The following is a 17,272-nucleotide window of genomic DNA, read 5'->3' as shown; positions in this document are numbered from 1 at the left end:
AATAATAATAATAATAATAATAATAGTAATAATAATAATTATAATAATAAACATATAATTGTACTAATAGGTTGTTCTTGGTCTTCTTCTAATATATGGTATTAGTTGCATTGTCTATTTTTCTATTCTATTATTTTTATTGCATTACTGCTTTCATACATATAACAAATATTAAATATTCTTTTCAAATTTGTCAGTTTTGTCAGTGTTTCTCTTTTGTTGTCCTCACATCTGTATACATCCTATGATCACACAAAAAGTACCATTTCAATAAAATGGAAAGTAAATCCTACATGACATGAAAGTGTGAGATTTACTTTGAACAATTACTGAATCCCCCAACCTCTGAAACCAGAGTTTAGCCTCCTCAGAAAATGGACAAAATAAATGTGGTCATCCATTGATAAAAGTCGGTGCTTCACACAATATGTTTAGAAAACTGCTGATTTCAGAGTTTTCAGTCACGTTGCCTTGTTGTTTGAGAGCAATGTAAAGAATTATGATTTTAACCAAATATAACCTGATGAACCAACATGTTTAATGATGTGTTCACCTACATAGTGCAATAATTAAATCAAATGATCATTAATGGTGTGATTATTACCTTCTTTAAATAAATTAACATAAAACTGCCAAAACAAGTATGTAAGTAAAATTTGCTGCTTAAAATATTTTCGTTGGTTTTGTGTACTAAATAATCTCCTGTTGACATGTCGAGTGGATTTTTTTTCTATCAAGTTATATGTTTATTTAGTGGTAATTATAAAAAGTATAATCAAATTCAAAATTAAAATAATTCCTTGAAAAGTTATAAATTAGAATATATTTTGTTCAGTTTTGAAAGCAGAAGTTTTACTTAACAACATTGAGAATTTTCTGCCCAAATATCTTTTCAAAATATCATCCTGACATTTATTTAAAGTTTAATAAAATTTGTCATATTTTAGAATGACCTAATTTTTCTTTTTCTTTTGGTTTTTATCATTTGTCAATGTTGTGTCCAATTTTAACATTTCTGGTGTTAAAACTATTTGGTTGTATGTGTAGCGAGAAAAAATCTCAATCCCAGGGGAAATGTTTTTTGGAGGAAACAGAAAACACTGGAAATAATTAACAATAACAATAACAATAATAATACTATTAATAATAATAATAATAATAATAATAATAATGGGGGTATGGGGTACCGGGATAGTTACTACAAGCCATCCGATCCTTGTTTAACCAAAGTGAGAGCTGTGTCTGCATTATCAAGGTTGTCCCTTGTCTCCGATTCTGTTTGTGATATTCATGGACAGGATCTCAAGGCGCCGACAAGGTGAGGAGTGTGTCCGTCTTAGAAACCTCAGAATTGCGTCTCTGCTCTTAGCAGATGATGTGGTTTTGTTGGCTTCATCAGAACGTGACCTCCAGCGAGCACTGGGGCGGTTTGCAGCTGAGTGTGAAATGGCCGGGATGAGAGTCAGCACCTCCAAGTCTGAGGCCATGGTCCTCTACGGGTTGTTGATGAGTTGTTGCCTCAAGTGAAAGGGTTGAAGTATCTCGGGATCTTGTTCACGAGTGAGGGTAGGACGGAGCAGGAGATTTACAGGCGGATTGGTGCAGCATCAGCTGTAATGCGGAAGTCGTACCAAACCGTTTTGGTGAAGAAGGAGCTGAGCCGGAAGGTAAAGCTCTCAATTTTTCCTCCGTAGGGTTTCTGGGCTCAGCCTTAGAGATAGGGTGAGGAGCTCGGACATCCCGAGGGAGCTCAGAGTAGAGCCGCTGCTCCTTCACGTCGAAATGAGTCAGTGGAGGTGGTTCAGGCATCTGATTAGGATGCCTCCTGGGCGCCTTCCTTTGGAGGTTTACTGGGTACGGCCAACTGGGAGGAGATCCCGGGGTAGACCCAGAACTCGCTGGAGGGACTACATGTCCAATCTGGCCTGGGAACGCCTTGGAAACCCCAGGAGGAGCTGGAGGACGTTGCTGGAGAGAGAGACGTCTGGAGTGCCCTACTTAGCTTGCTGCCACCGCGACCCGACCCCGGAGAAGCGGCTACGATGAATGAATGAATAATAATAATAAATTGAGGTTGTGCCCAAACATTATGAACAGAGCGGATCATAAAACAGAAGTTGCCGTGAGAAAGGGAAAGTCCAGTTAAACATTTATTTGGCCACGGTAAAGCAAAAGCTTATTTTCAGCGTCAATGTGAAGACAACAGTTCTTTATCAATAGCAGCTAAACAAAGGCAGGTCTGCATGGAGGAGACTCTGTGCATCAGTCCCACTCGGTGGTTTATAAGGACAGACTCAACTCTTGTCACTCAGTGACACCCATCACACCTACATGTATCTCATCTGCATGTGTAGCACTGTAGATGTTGACAGTTGACTAGGACCAGTTCTAGGTTCCTAGGAGCAGTTTATAACTAGCATCAAATGATTGCAGACCACAGACCAGGGATAAAGTTTAAACTACCGGCTTGTTTTTACGTATATAAAGAATTGTAAACATAGACAGAGAAACATACACAATTACACAATAACACAGTGAGAATGGATAAATTCCTTGAAACCTCTTGTTTTATGATTTAACCCTTATTAAACCACTATTTTGACTTTCAGATATTTTAGATAGATATTTTAGTTCTAATTTAGGATCCTTTTAATTCTAATTTGAAGTTATCTCTTGTTTGAGTTGACAAATTATGTTAATTTGTTTTATGTTCTATTTTGTTCCCTTAGGCCTTTAAGTTTCGATTCTAATTTCCATTAACCTAAGTTACTTAACCAGTAAATCAGAATGCCAAAAGTAACACACAATTGCATTACCCCATGAACAGTATGAATGAGTAATAAACTCAGCCGATACAGCAATTAACAATACAATATCAGATCAACAATCAAAATCAATAATCAATGTAGGCTATAATCCGTCCTCTTTGGAAAGTCCGTTGTTGGTCCACTGAGTCCAACTGCGTTTTGCAGTAACAAACTGGAAATGTCAGTCCTACCACAATCCAGGTGCTCGAATCTGTAGGCTGCTGTCCTGAGAATGAGCTGTCTGAAGCCGCAGACAGACCACGTGGATCCAGCAGGGCCCCTATAGGTGGCTCGCCATCTTGGAGGATGAAACACCAAGCGCGATCTTCCCAATCCAAGGAAAAACCCTGGCCTGCATTATAACAGGCACATCACACATGCAAAGACATTAGTTTACATATCTCTCAATAAAATAATCAAAAGAAAACAACAGAAGTACCGACTGACATTGTAATGTCCGTAGACGCCTTGTCTTACTGACATAAGAATAATTCAAGTATGAGCCGACTTCGTAGGTTCTTAACTGTGTAGCTTTTACTAGCGCCCGTTCAACATACAACCTTCATAACATCCGCGTCTAACTTCCTGTATACGTCACATGCACTGCACGTACACCCGTGAGTGGGTCAAGTTAAACACGTGACAGGACCTTCAAAATAATAACATCTTTCATTCATTACATCTCCCCCTCTAAGATGATTTTCTAACCTGTATATCACCCCCCTTTTCACAAAAAAAATAAAAAATCCCCCACAGTACACAAGTCCATACGCCTCACAAATCCAGCCGGATTGCTGGCTTGCTCACCCTGCCAGAGCGTGTACCATATGGTGTGGAAGTTGGCATTTCTGCTGCTCGGGACTCATCCGTGTTTCCACTCTCCCCTGGAGTGACATGGTCAGGATCCCTGCTGACAAGGGTGAGTGTTTTGGGTGTGGCCAACAGGTGGCGCCTGTTCCTTCTGTAATGTTCACCTTGAGCTGTCTCCACTATGTAGGATCTGGGAGTGGAGCTCTGACTGTGAACAACTGCTGGCATTGTCCATGTTTTCTGTCCATCAAGTTTGGTGAGTACTGCGTCACCCGAGTTCAGTGGGCGCAGTGTCCGCACGCCGTTCCTGCGGTTGTAGTAGAAAGCCTGCCTCGATTTGTCTGCGGCGTCAGCGGTTTTGATCAGTTCCTCTTTAGGCCAGGCCGGTTTCAGGTTGTGCTGCAATGTGGGTAAGGTGGCTCTGATTCTCCTACCCATGAGCAATTCCGCTGGACTGGCTCCAGTGGAAGAAGAGGGTGTAGCTCTGTATGTCAACAGGGCGAGGAGAGGGTCTTCCTGTCTTAATATGCTTTTGGCTATCTGAACAGCCCTCTCTGCCTGTCCATTACTCTGAGGGTAGTGTGGGCTTGAAGTCACATGGATGAAATCATAATCCTCACCGAACCTCCTCATCTCTTCTGAAACTAGCTGTGGCCCATTATCGCTAACTACAATTTCAGGGATACCAAAACGTGCAAATGTAGCCTTCAGCCTAGCTACAACCTGACTGCTAGTAGTTGTTGGTAGATTTAGGATCTCCAAAAACCTGGAATAATAGTCAGATATTATCAAGTAGTTTTGCTTTTTGTACTCACACAGGTCTATGCCAACTTTCTGCCATGGTCTGGATGGGAGCTCACTTGACATTAAAGGCTCTTTTCTCTGTGTGTTCTTGTGTTCTCTGCAGAATTGACATTGCTGTATCTTTGTTGTAATGTGCTCTGTCATTTTGGGCCACCACACTGACTGGCTAGCTCTCTCTCTGCACTTAACTATCCCCTGGTGCCCGTCGTGTATTCTCTCTAAGATCACCTCCCTCATCTCTGTGGGAATGACGATACGACTGCCTCTGATGTCTAAACCATCTACCGCAGATAACTCCCCTCTCACCTGATAAAAGTCTCTGACTGTCTCCGGCACTTTATCGACATACTCAGGCCAGCCGTGTCTGATGAAGCCCAACGCTGTCTGGAGCTGCAGATCCCCATCTGTGCTCTGTTTTATCTCCTGCATCCTTTGAGGTGTGGCAGGCACCTGGCACACGATGGCATCAATGTGCGCTGCAACATCATCATGAGAAGCACCATCTCCGTAGCACAGCTCTGGGCCTCTGGAGAGTGCGTCAGCCACAGCTAACGTTTTGCCTGGTGCGTATTCAGCCACTGCATTGAAACGCATCAGCCTCATTAACAGTCTCTGGCACCTAATGGGCACATTATCCAAGTCTTTGCTGTTCATGAGAGGCACTAGTGGTTTATGATCGGTGACAAGTCTGAAATTGTCAAGCCCAAACAAGTACTTCTCGAACCTTTCACATGCCCAGACGCTGGCTAAGCACTCTTTCTCCATCTGTGCGTACCTTGTCTCTGCGTCACTCAGCCGTCGGGAGCAGTAGGCCACGGGCTTCCAGTGTTCCCCGTGCTGCTGGAGCAGAACGCCCCCCAGCCCGTAGCTGCTGGCATCTGCTGACACCACCGTAGCCTTAGTGACGTCATAAAAGGTGAGTACCGGGGCGGTGGCGAGTGCTGCTTTAAGGTCTTGGAATGCTGTGTTCTGTGCAGGTCCCCACAGCCACTCTGTCGTTGCTTTAAGCAGTCCATAAAGCGGCTGACCTACCGTGGACAGCTCTGGGACGTATTTTGCCAAATAGTTCACCATCCCGAGGAACCTCTTGAGTTCCGTCACGTTCTGGGGCTGAGTAAAGTTCTCTATTCCGGCCACTTTGTCCGGGTCAGGTCTGATGCCTGCCTCGTCGATGACGTGACCAAGGAAGCGGACTTGTTTCTGTTTGAACTTGCATTTCGCTTGGTTCAGTTTGAGACCTGCTGTTTCAATGACCCCCAGCGCCTCTGCTAGGCGCCGGTCATGGATTTCCTCAGTCTCTCCATGTATAAGGATGTCATCCATGTACACCTCTGTGCCCTCTAGCCCGGTCAGAGTTTCCGCCATCTTTCTCTGGAAAATCTCTGGAGCACTCGTTATACCAAATGGAAGGCGGCAGAAAGCATACCTCCCAAATGGGGTGATGAAAGTGGTGAGCCCCCTGCTGTCTTCATGCAAGGGGATCTGGTAAAACCCACTTGCTGCATCCAACGTTGTGAAGAACTTTGACCCTGCAAGCCTTGGCATTATTTCCTCCATAGTGGGCAGCACGTATTTCTCACGTTTCACCGCTCGATTCAGCCTCCTGAGGTCAGCGCAGCAGCGAACCTCTTTCTTGTTCGGTTTCAGCACCGGCACCACAGCGGCGCACCATTCTGTGGGCTGAGTCACTTTTTCAATAATGCCCTCATTTTCCATGCGCTGCAGTTCTTTCTTAACCAGTGGTACAAGTGGCAGCGGTATCCGTCTGGCTGTATGCACCGCGTATGGCTGGGCATCCTCCACCAGAGCTATTTTCACTGGGTCTGTTTTCAGCAGTCCACTTGAACCGAAAACTCCACTGACTTCATCCATCCGCTTCACTAGACCCATCTCCACTGCCTCTGGACGACTCAGCAGACAGCTGCCTCTCCCCTTGATCACATACACTGGAAAGGAGTATTGTTTCTCCTTGTATTTGGTTGTGGCCTGAAACTGTCCTATGCAGCTGATGTTTCCACCTGGGCTTATGAAGCATGTGTCAGGAGGTCCCAGTTTTATGTTTGGCTTCAGCTTTTTAAATGTCCCTTGGTTGATAACAGTAGCGTCAGCCCCCGTGTCAATTTTAAAGGTTATTGGTACATCACTTATTGTTAAACTAACAGTCCAATCTTCCTGACTGCTCTCTTTGCCAACTTCTCCCAGAAAATACAGCTGTTTAACCTCTTCAGTGACTTCTCTCACCGCTTTAGAGTGACATACACGCTCCCAATGTCCCTTTTTATGACACTTGTTGCACTTCCTGTTCATTGCAGGACACTTCCGCTCATCGGTGTGCTGCGTCTTGCCGCACCTCCCGCATTCATCTACTTTGTTGGTTGCAGGACTGCCGCCACCATGACGCTGTCCGCCCTTTTTCTTTTGGCGTCCGTCCCGCCGTCGGACAACATTGACGTTAGCCAGCTGGGCCTCTGGTTGGTTAGCTTGGAGGCTGAGCTGCTTTGTTATTGCCTCCGCCTGGCGCACTTGTTCAATGGCTTTCACCAGAGTAAGGTCCGCTGTGAGCTGGAACTGACGGGAGAGCACTTTGTCTTGTATGCCCACCACCAGACGATCTCTGATATGTTCATCCCTCTTGTCCCCAAACTCCCAGTGTTCAGACAGCTCATACAATGCCCGGATGTACATCTCCGCTGTTTCTCCTGGCTGCTGGCTACTCGCCCTCTCATGTATGATGTTACGGCGGGGAATAAAGTAGTCGTCGAACTTTTTCAGTACGATATCATAGTCCACTTTATCACCCTCCGCCGCGAAGTCAAACGAGCTGAATATCTTTTCAGCCTCGCCTCCCATTGCATAAATCAGCGAACTCACTTGAATCTCCCCGTCGTCTTTATCCAGCTTTGTCGCGAGCCTGAAGCGCCAAAACCGCTGTTTCCACTCCGGCCATTCAACGGGGCAGTCAAACTGGAATTCAATCGGCGGATTAAACTTCGGCATGACCGCTCGTGTTCAGATACACAGACTATTCTGACACCATGTAATGTCCGTAGACGCCTTGTCTTACTGACATAAGAATAATTCAAGAATGAGCCGACTTCGTATGTTCTTAACTGTGTAGCTTTTACTAGCGTTCATCCGACATACAACCTTCATAACATCCGCGTCTAACTTCCTGTATACGTCACACGCACTGCACGTACACCCTTGAGTAGCTCAAGTTAAACACGTGACAGGACCTTCAAAATGATAACCATCTTTCATTTATTACAGGTCTTGTAACCTTTTTCTGTGCAATTGATCTAAAACTCTTTCTAACGCAAATATTTGTAATTTTAGGAGCATTCAGGGAGCGGCAGGTCTGTATCTTTTTCTCTCTTTTTTTTTTTTTTTTACAAAGTTATTCTACTACTACTACTTTCGGCTGCTCCCGGTAGGGGTCGCCATAGCGGATCATCCGTTCCCATGTTTTCCTGTCTTCTGCGTCTTCCTCCGTCACACCAGCCACCTGCATGGTTATTAAACTTTGAAAATCCGAAACGGTCATAATGACCGTCTTGGTCGTTCTTAAAGGTGAGAAGGCAGTGAATAAAAACTTGTTTATTTTGTATTTTTCGGTTTGGACATATGTGTTAGTTGAATGTGTGTGTTCCTGCAGTGTGTTTTTGTCTGTATGTTGCACTGCTGGGGGTTAAGTTATGGGTCAAGTTGTGGGTAAAGTTATGGGTAAAGTTATTGAACTCGGAAAATCCAAAACGGTCATAATGACCGCCTCGGTCGTTCTAGTGTGGTGTCATGCCATACTAAAGTCATAGACATGTCCTGTTATTCAGTGATGACGTCAGACGTTTTAGTGGCTGTAAAACGTGTTCTGGTTTTATTGGACTGTTCATCTGTGTGACGTCACTGACAACTTCTTTGTGTCTCCCTGGGGTTGGTGTGTGCTGCACCTGTCTACCGTCACCCAGCAGAACAGGGCGGTAATAAGGGCGGAGTTGTCGCAGTGGGGCATTATGACTCCACTTACATGACCCCACTTGACACACGAGTCAACCTTCTGCCGCCTTTGTCTTTTGTGTGTCGTGATTATCTTGCACAACACAAAGAACAATGGCAGCTTGATGGGACAATCCTATGAAGGCAAGATGCAACGGTACAAGAGATGGCCCCAAAACACGGACTTAGTCAAGTCAAGTTTATTTGTATAGGCCATGATCACGAATCTGCCCCACTGGGCTTTACAGCAACACAACATGCTGTCTTTACACCCTGGCATAGGATAAGGAACACCTCCCTAAAACAAACAAACAAACAAACAAGCAAATAAACAAATAAATCCGTTTAACGGGGAGAAAAAGCAGGAAGAAACCTCAGGGAGAGCAACAGAGGAGGATCTCTCTCCCAGGACTGACAACGAGCAATGATGTTGTGTTTACACAATGTACACAACACAACACTGGAAGAGGATAACACAATTATAATGGAATTATAAGATACATGAAGAATATGATGATGAGGATTCCAAGCAGTGTCCAGATGCCGCCGGAACAGCCCAGGACTTGAGCCACGTGACCACCACCACCACCACCATGTAGACCTGACAGATGGACAGACTACACGTGCACACGGGGGAGTCTGACGTCACACCATTCAAATACGCGGGAGAAGAGACAAGAAACACAAAACACGAGTCACACATGATGACTAATGATGTGACATTTCCTTAATGGCTCGAGTAGGACTTGTAGCATTCAAACCACACGCGTGTTGTGTTCATGGCTGTAAGACTCCATGGACATACAAAGTGCCTTTCCTGCCAAGATGGAGATTGTTTTGTGAGAGCAGGTTGGCCATAAAGCAGCAAGAACAAAACCTCTCATATGTTGCCCATCACTGCCATTTTCCTTAACTTGTACATTATCTGACTTGAACCGTTATGACTTAAGGTTAAGCTAACCTCAGTGTGACTTTATACACAATCTCTGTCTCGTCACAGACAATGCGCATGCGCACGTTCAGGCTCGTGCAGCGGTCACCCGCCGTGGCCAAGTCATTGTACAACACCACCACCTACAGGTGAGGAGCGGAAAGAGATTTTTTTTAAATTGTGCTTCATTTTTCAAGCTGCAAACTCTCTCTCTCTCTCTCTCTCTCTCTCTCTCTCTCTCTCTCTCTCTCTCTCTCTCTCTCTCTCTCTCTCTCTCTCTCTCTCTCTATATATATATATATATATATAGTACTGTGCAGTGTTTTGCTACAGCGTGCCATGACGGCTTGACAACATGTGGAACAATGCGTATCACAACAGGACTGGACAGAAAGGTCTCTTTAAGGACAGTACCCAAATGATTTGGAGGATTTCCAAATGTATTAAGTGACGTGTTGTCTGAACTTCATCATTCAGTATCTGCAAGACTTTTACACACTGAACCCTTCAGAATTGACCATTTTGTCAATGACAAAGCAATGAAATGAGAACAGGTGTGGAGCCTAAATCTGCTGTATCTCCATCCATTACTACTGCAAAAAATAATACCAATGAAGAAGAATCACAGCCATAATCCCATCAGCTGGGCTGTTTCTAATGACATGTTAAAGGCTACAGGGCTGTGATGGACTACTGTATAAGCCTGTCCAAACAGCTGGGCTTGGTTCTGGGTAAAAGGGTCATTTTATTCTCCTCAGGTGTGATGGTGTGTTTCTTTGACCCAGCAATGTAAGGTGTGCAGTGACTCAGAGAAGTCTTGTGGCCCCATCGGGCCCGGAGACGGCCCTGGAGGGGAAGGACCTGACCTTGTCCTCTACGTTAGTGGGCTGTGTTTCTTTATTTTACACATGTTAAAAAGACACAATGTGTAACTGGAAAGACAATGTGAAGGAGAGTTGCCTAAAAACCCTCAGGGGGCTTGAAAAGTGGCCTTCTGCAGGCGGCACACTGCAGGACACAACTACAGCAAGGCAGGACGCACAATTTATATGTGTCTATCAAGAACTCCACACATGGCAAAAGATGGAGACACAGTTCAGCACAGCACCCGACAACGCTGCAGCCCATAAACACCCATGTTACAGCAGTACAATGAATCAGACATAGTCACAACACACACACACACACACACATACACACACACACACACACAAGTGATATTCATAACAGGCCTTTAAACTTACATGACAAAGGAAAATGGTGGTTGGAGCAGCTTATATAGGCAGACCATATGGAAAATGGCCACCAGAGGGCGCTGTGGGCAGCAGGATATTGTAGCCTATGCAGTCTACTGCCAGCTAGAAGCAGAGCTTGATAGGTCAGCACACACACATACAGTGCCACATTCACCACTGTTCAATGTCTCTCCATGTGGAGAGAATGGCTCCACTGTGGTTCTCTGGAGTCCCAGAGACTTGCAGATGGCTTTGTAGCCCTTTCCAGACTGAGATACCTCACCACTTTGTTTCTCTCCTCTTCTGGAGGTTCTTCTGATAGCAGCATAGTGTGCTGCCTGGTGACACCTTGTAGCTACGTCACATTGATGGTCAGGTTTTATAGAAGTGGTGTTTAGCCTCAACAGGGCTGCAGGCATCAAGCCTGGGTGTGTCTGCTCCACCTGAACCCAGTGATCCATGACATTTGCTTCGTTGGTTGATGGAGCAACTAAGGGGGCAATTACTTGTTCCCACAGGGTCAGTTGGTGTTGGATAACCGTTCTCCTTAAAAAGATAAAATGATCATTTAACAACTGGATTGTGTGTTTACTCGGGTTCTCTTCGTCCTATTACATTTTGTATGAAGATCTGAATCAAATAAGTTTGACAAATATGCCAAAATAGAGGAAACCAGGAAGGGGCAAATCCTTGTTCATGGCACCGTAGATAGGGCAGCTCATATTTGTCCACAAAAGAAGTCCCCACGAGAGCAGTTTGAGTTGGATCATGAATAGTATTTCTATAAATGTGTGTGAACGGTACGAGCTCAAAGTCAACAACATCACAACATGACAACAGGTGTATTAAAGAGACAACTCCTTATGGTTTTAGGAATGTTTTTAGACTCTTTCTCATGTCAATAATCCAAGATCATTTCTTCTTCATCTAACTTGGCATTAGTCACAGAAGGTGGTGGTGACTACTGTAATAAGTGGCTGTAGCACACACAAGACGGTGTGTCCTCACAGGACATGATATACACATCTGCTACTAACAGCAGTCTCACCAGGAAGCTCATTTGCATAGAGAGGACACTTCTTATTTGAAGGACATGCTTCAGTGCTCATGAAACCTTTATAACTCTGCAAGTCCAAAGCAAAGCCACCAACACTTGTTCATTGTGACAGCAAAGGTAAAAACCATGTGTTGGAGCAGCATTTTCATCCTGACATGTGCTGCCTTTATTCAAGGTAAGACCGGCAGAGATGATTCACTGTCTTCCTTGTTTTCCTCATCTCAACTTTTCCTCTCCTGAAAGAACTTTCTCTGATCTCACCAGTTTGTGTTTCCCCACCTGCACATTGTTTCTACCAAGTCCCTGTTTGTGTTTTACACTGTTGAGTTTCAGTTAAAACAACACCTGAAAAAAGGAATTCTATGTGTTTATGTGATGTAATGAGTAACACATCTGTCCTTTCACAGAGATTTCCAGATGTACATGTGAGAGAATGAAGGCCTTCACTTTCAGTCTGTTTGTGTGTTTCTGTTTTCAGGATCAAGCAGTCAGGTCACTGTGACTCAGACTCCTTCAATGAAAGCTGCCAATGTTGGAGGATCAGTCAGTCTGGCATGCAAACTGAGTCAACCCCCTCAAATTTATCAGAGCAATCCACTTATCTCCTGGTACCAACAGAAACCTGGAGAAACTCCTAAACTCCTCATTTACCAGGCAAACACTCTTCAGTCAGGAACTCCATCGAGGTTTAGTGGCAGTGGGTCTGGGACTGACTTCACCCTGACCATCAGTGGAGTCCAGGCTGAGGATACAGCAGTTTACTACTGTCTAAGTAAACACTATATCAATAGTCAGGATGTGTTCACACGGTGATAGAGAGCCGTACAAAAACCTCCCTCTGTTTCAGTGACTGATCTGCCAGCTGGGACATACGGTAAGCTCTATAACAACAACATCACCATTAATAACAATAATAAAAATATAATTGTAGTAATATGTTATTCTTGGTCTTCTTCTAATATATGGTATTAGTTGCATTGTCTGTTTTTCTATTCTATTATTGTTATTGTATTACTGGTTTCATACTAATGCACAAATAAAAAAAATATGAAATATTATTTTCAAATTTGTCAGTTTTGTCAGTGTTTCTCTTTTGTTGTCCTCACATCTGTATACATCCTGTGATCACACAAAAAGTACCATTTCAATAAAATTGAAAGTAAATCCTACATGACATGAAAGTGTGAGATTTACTTTGAAAAATTACTGAATCCCCCAACCTCAAACCAGAGTTTAGCCTCCTCAGAAAAGGGACAAAATAAATGTGGTCATCCATTGATAAAAGTCGGTGCTTCACACGATATGTTTAGAAAACTGCTGATTTCAGAGTTTTCAGTCACGTTGCCTTGTTGTTTGAGAGCAATGTAAAAGAATTATGATTTTAACCAAATATAATCTGATGCCCAAACATGTTTAATGATGTGTTCACCTACATGGTGCAATAATTAAATCAAATGATCATTAATGGTGTGATTATTACCTTCTTTAAATAAATTAACATAAAACTGCCACAACAAGTATGTAAGTAAGAATTTGCCACTTAAAATATTTTCGTTGGTTTTGTGTACAAAATAATCTCCTATTGACATGTCGAGTGGATTTTTTTTCTATCAAGTTATATATTTATTTAGTGGTAATTATAAAACGTATAATCAAATTCAAAATTAAAATAATTCCTTGAAAAGTTATAACTTACAATATATTTTGTTCAGTTTTGAAAGCAGAAGTTTTACTTAACAACATTGAGAATTTGCTGCCCAAATATCTTTTCAAATTATCATCCTGACATTTATTTAAAGTTTATTAAAAGCAGTCATATTTTAGAATGACCTAATTTTTCTTTTTCTTTTGGTTTTTATCATTTGTCAATGTTGTGTCCAATTTTAACATTTCTGGTGTTAAAACTATTTGGTTGTATGTGTAGTGAGAAAGAGTCTCAATCCCAAGGGAAATGTTTTTTGGAGGAAACAGAAAACACTGGAAACAACAATAACAATAATAATAATAATAATAATAATAATAATAATAATGGGGGTATGGGGTACCGGGACAGTTGCTACAAGCCATCCGGTCCTTGTATAACCAAAGTGAGAGCTGTGTCTGCATTCTCGGCACAAAGTCAAACACGTTTTCAGTGGGTGTCGGACTCCGCCAAGGTTGTCCCTTGTCTCCGATTCTGTTTGTGATATTCATGGACAGGATCTCAAGGCGCAGCCAAGGTGAGGAGTGTGTCCGTTTTAGAAACCTCAGAATTGCGTCTCTGCTCTTAGCAGATGATGTGGTTTTGTTGGCTTCATCAGAACGTGACCTCCAGCGAGCACTGGGGCGGTTTGCAGCTGAGTGTGAAATGGCCGGGATGAGAGTCAGCACCTCCAAGTCTGAGGCCATGGTCCTCTACCGGAAAATGGTGGATTGCTCCCTCCGGGTTGGGGATGAGTTGTTGCCTCAAGTGAAAGGGTTCAAGTATCTCGGGGTCTTGTTCACGAGTGAGGGTAGGACGGAGCGGGAGATTGACAGGCGGATTGGTGCAGCATCAGCGGTAATGTGGACGTTGTACCGGACCGTTTTGGTGAAGAAGGAGCTGAGCCGGAAGGCAAAGCTCTCAATTTACCAGTCAATCTTCGTTCCAACCCTCACCTATGGTCATGAGCTGAAATGAGTTTCCTCCGTAGGGTGTCTGGGCTCAGCCTTAGAGATAGGGTGAGGAGCTCGGACATCCGGAGGGAGCTCAGAGTAGAGCCGCTGCTCCTTCGCGTCGAAATGAGCCAGTGGAGGTGGTTCAAGCATCTGATTAGGATGCCTCCTAGACGCCTTCCTTTGGAGGTTTACTGGGTACGGCCAATTGGGAGGAGATCCCGGGGGAGACCCAGAACTCGCTGGAGGGAATTCATGTCCAATCTGGCCTGGGAACGCCTTGGAAACCCCAGGAGGAGCTGGAGGACGTTGCTGGGGAGAGAGACGTCTGGAGTGCCCTATTTAGCTTGCTGCCATTGCGGAGAAGCGGCTTATGATGAATGAATAATAATAATAATGATGATGATAATGATAATAATAATAATAAATTGAGGTTGTGCCCAAACATTATGAATAGAGCGGATCATAAAACCGAAGTTGCCGTGAGAATGGGAAAGTCCAGTTAAACATTTATTTGGCCACGGTACAGCAAAAGCTTATTTTAAGCGTCAGTGTGAAGACAACAGTTCTTTATCCGTAGCAGCTAAACAAAGGCAGGTCTGCATGGAGGAGACTCTGTGCATCAGTCCCACTCGGTGGTTTATAAGGACAGACTCAACTCTTGTCACTCAGTGACACCCATCACACCTACATGTATCTCATCTGCATGTGTAGCATTGTAGAAGTTGACAGTTGACTAGGACCAGTTCTAGGTTCCTAGGAGCAGTTTATAACTAGCATCAAATGATTGCAGACCACAGACCAGGGATAAAGTTTGAACTACCGGCTTGTTTTTACGTATATAAAGAATTGTAAACATAGACAGAGAAACATACACAATTACACAATAACACAGTGAGAATGGATAAATTCCTTGAAACCTCTTGTTTTATGATTTAACCCTTATTAAATCACTATTTTGACTTTCAGATAATTTAGATAGATATTTTAGTTCTAATTTAGGATCCTTTTAATTCTAATTTGAAGTTATCTCTTGTTTGAGTTGACAAATTATGTTAATTTGTTTTATATTCTATTTTGTTCCATTAGGCCTTTAAGTTTCAGTTCTAATTTCCATTAACCTACGTTACTTAACCAGTAAATCAGAATGCCAAAAGTAACAAACAATTGCATTACCCCATGAACAGTATGAATGAGTAATAAACTCAGCCGATACAGCAATTAACAATACAATATCAGATCAAAATCAATAATCAATGTAGGCTATAATCCGTGCTCTTTGGAAAGTCCGTTGTTGGTCCACTGAGTCCAACTGCGTTTTGCAGTAACAAACTGGAAATGTCAGTCCTACCACAATCCAGGTGCTGGAATCTGTAGGCTGCTGTCCTGAGAATGAGCTGTCTGAAGCCGCACACAGACCACGTGGATCCAGCAGGGCTCCTATAGGTGGCTCGCCATCTTGGGGGATGAAACACCAAGAAAAAACCCTGGCCTGCATTATAACAGGCACATCACACATGCAAAGACATTAGTTTACATATCTCTCAATAAAATAATCAAAAGAAAACAACAAAAGTACCGACTGACATGGTCAATCTACCCACCGCTAAAACGTGACGCAGTGTAATGTCTGTGCTAATACACCATGCTGCTGCTGCAGCCCAGCTGGAAGGAGCTAGCTTAGCAACTCGGTTAGCACAAAAGAAACATACATTCTGAATTCGGTTCCCAAAAGAAACACGTAGCTCCTAAATAATCTTTACACAAGTTATGATCCCCAACATAACGGAGCTACTTAGAGCTTTAACTAGCCTATGCACACACACATTGGAAACGGACAAGTTGGGCTAGTTAGCAGTTGACTCAGCAAGTCCTGGACGACACTCGGACACAACACAAACCCAGGGCTCGGAGGAGGACCAGACCAACAAAATACTCAACTTGGATAAAGAAAGAACCAATTGTAGCTCGCTGCTATTTCAAAGTAGAATCTTCTGTCTCTCGTTCCAGTGGCTTCTCTCAAGCGCTTGCCTGGCGTTCTGGAACCTAGCTGCTTCTGGGACGCCCTCCCTCTCGAGCAAGGCGGCTGATTGGCTAATCAGCACTGCACGCGCTGCGTTCAAGAAATAGCAGTCTGATATGCTTAAGCATATCAGCTCCTTCACGCCTCTGGGCGCATACGCTTCTGATGGCCTTACGGTCTCATCACCCCACTCCTGGTACCAAAATATGCAGCCTGGTAAAATTAATGATCCCAAGACAACATAAAAAAATAGCGTTCTTTATTCCGATCAATTTTATGATTTAGAAAAATTGTAGCACCCTTGATAAGAATGACGCTTACAAGGGCTGGTGTTTTTGTTGTTTTACTTCATCTGTCAAATAGACATTACAGAGGACACGTTGTCAGAGCATGGCTCACTATACGAAAGGCAACACTCATCTGACGATTCTACCCGAATGCCCCAGAGTGCACCGCGAGAGCCAGCACTACGTCACACAGGCTAGAAGCAATTAACCTGCAGTGCCCTCCTGTGGCGAGAACCGGCTATCACAACAACACAGCAGACAATTCTCCTCTTTACTAGTAGTGAGTGGTCAATGAAGGTAAGTATATGAAATAGAAGGTAAGTATATAAAATAGAAGGTAAGTATATAAAATAAAAAATAGATGGGGGGCTACTAAATCCCAAGTACCCCACACTCTCCCCTCAAAAAGATAATGGTGTCCCGACATAACAAATCTACCAGTCCACATTGCATAACTTTCCATTGAAAAGATAGGTTATTACTAAGCAGGAGTCAATCTGGATACTGTACTGTAATCAGTCATAACATATAACACACATCTCCTATTAATGGGATATGTTTGCAGTAAATAATGTGCACTTGAATCCACTGCTTCTTCCGTCTTGAGGCCGGGGAGCTATAGTATCCGACTAAAAGCAAATAATTTTGTAATAGTAATATCCCTGGTGGTAACAGGTGTGTTCTAAAACAC

The sequence above is a fragment of the Lampris incognitus genome, chromosome 11 (assembly GCF_029633865.1).
Source record: "Lampris incognitus isolate fLamInc1 chromosome 11, fLamInc1.hap2, whole genome shotgun sequence".
In the NCBI taxonomy this organism is placed as follows: Eukaryota; Metazoa; Chordata; class Actinopteri; order Lampriformes; family Lampridae; genus Lampris; species Lampris incognitus.
This window is presented reverse-complemented; position numbering follows the sequence as displayed.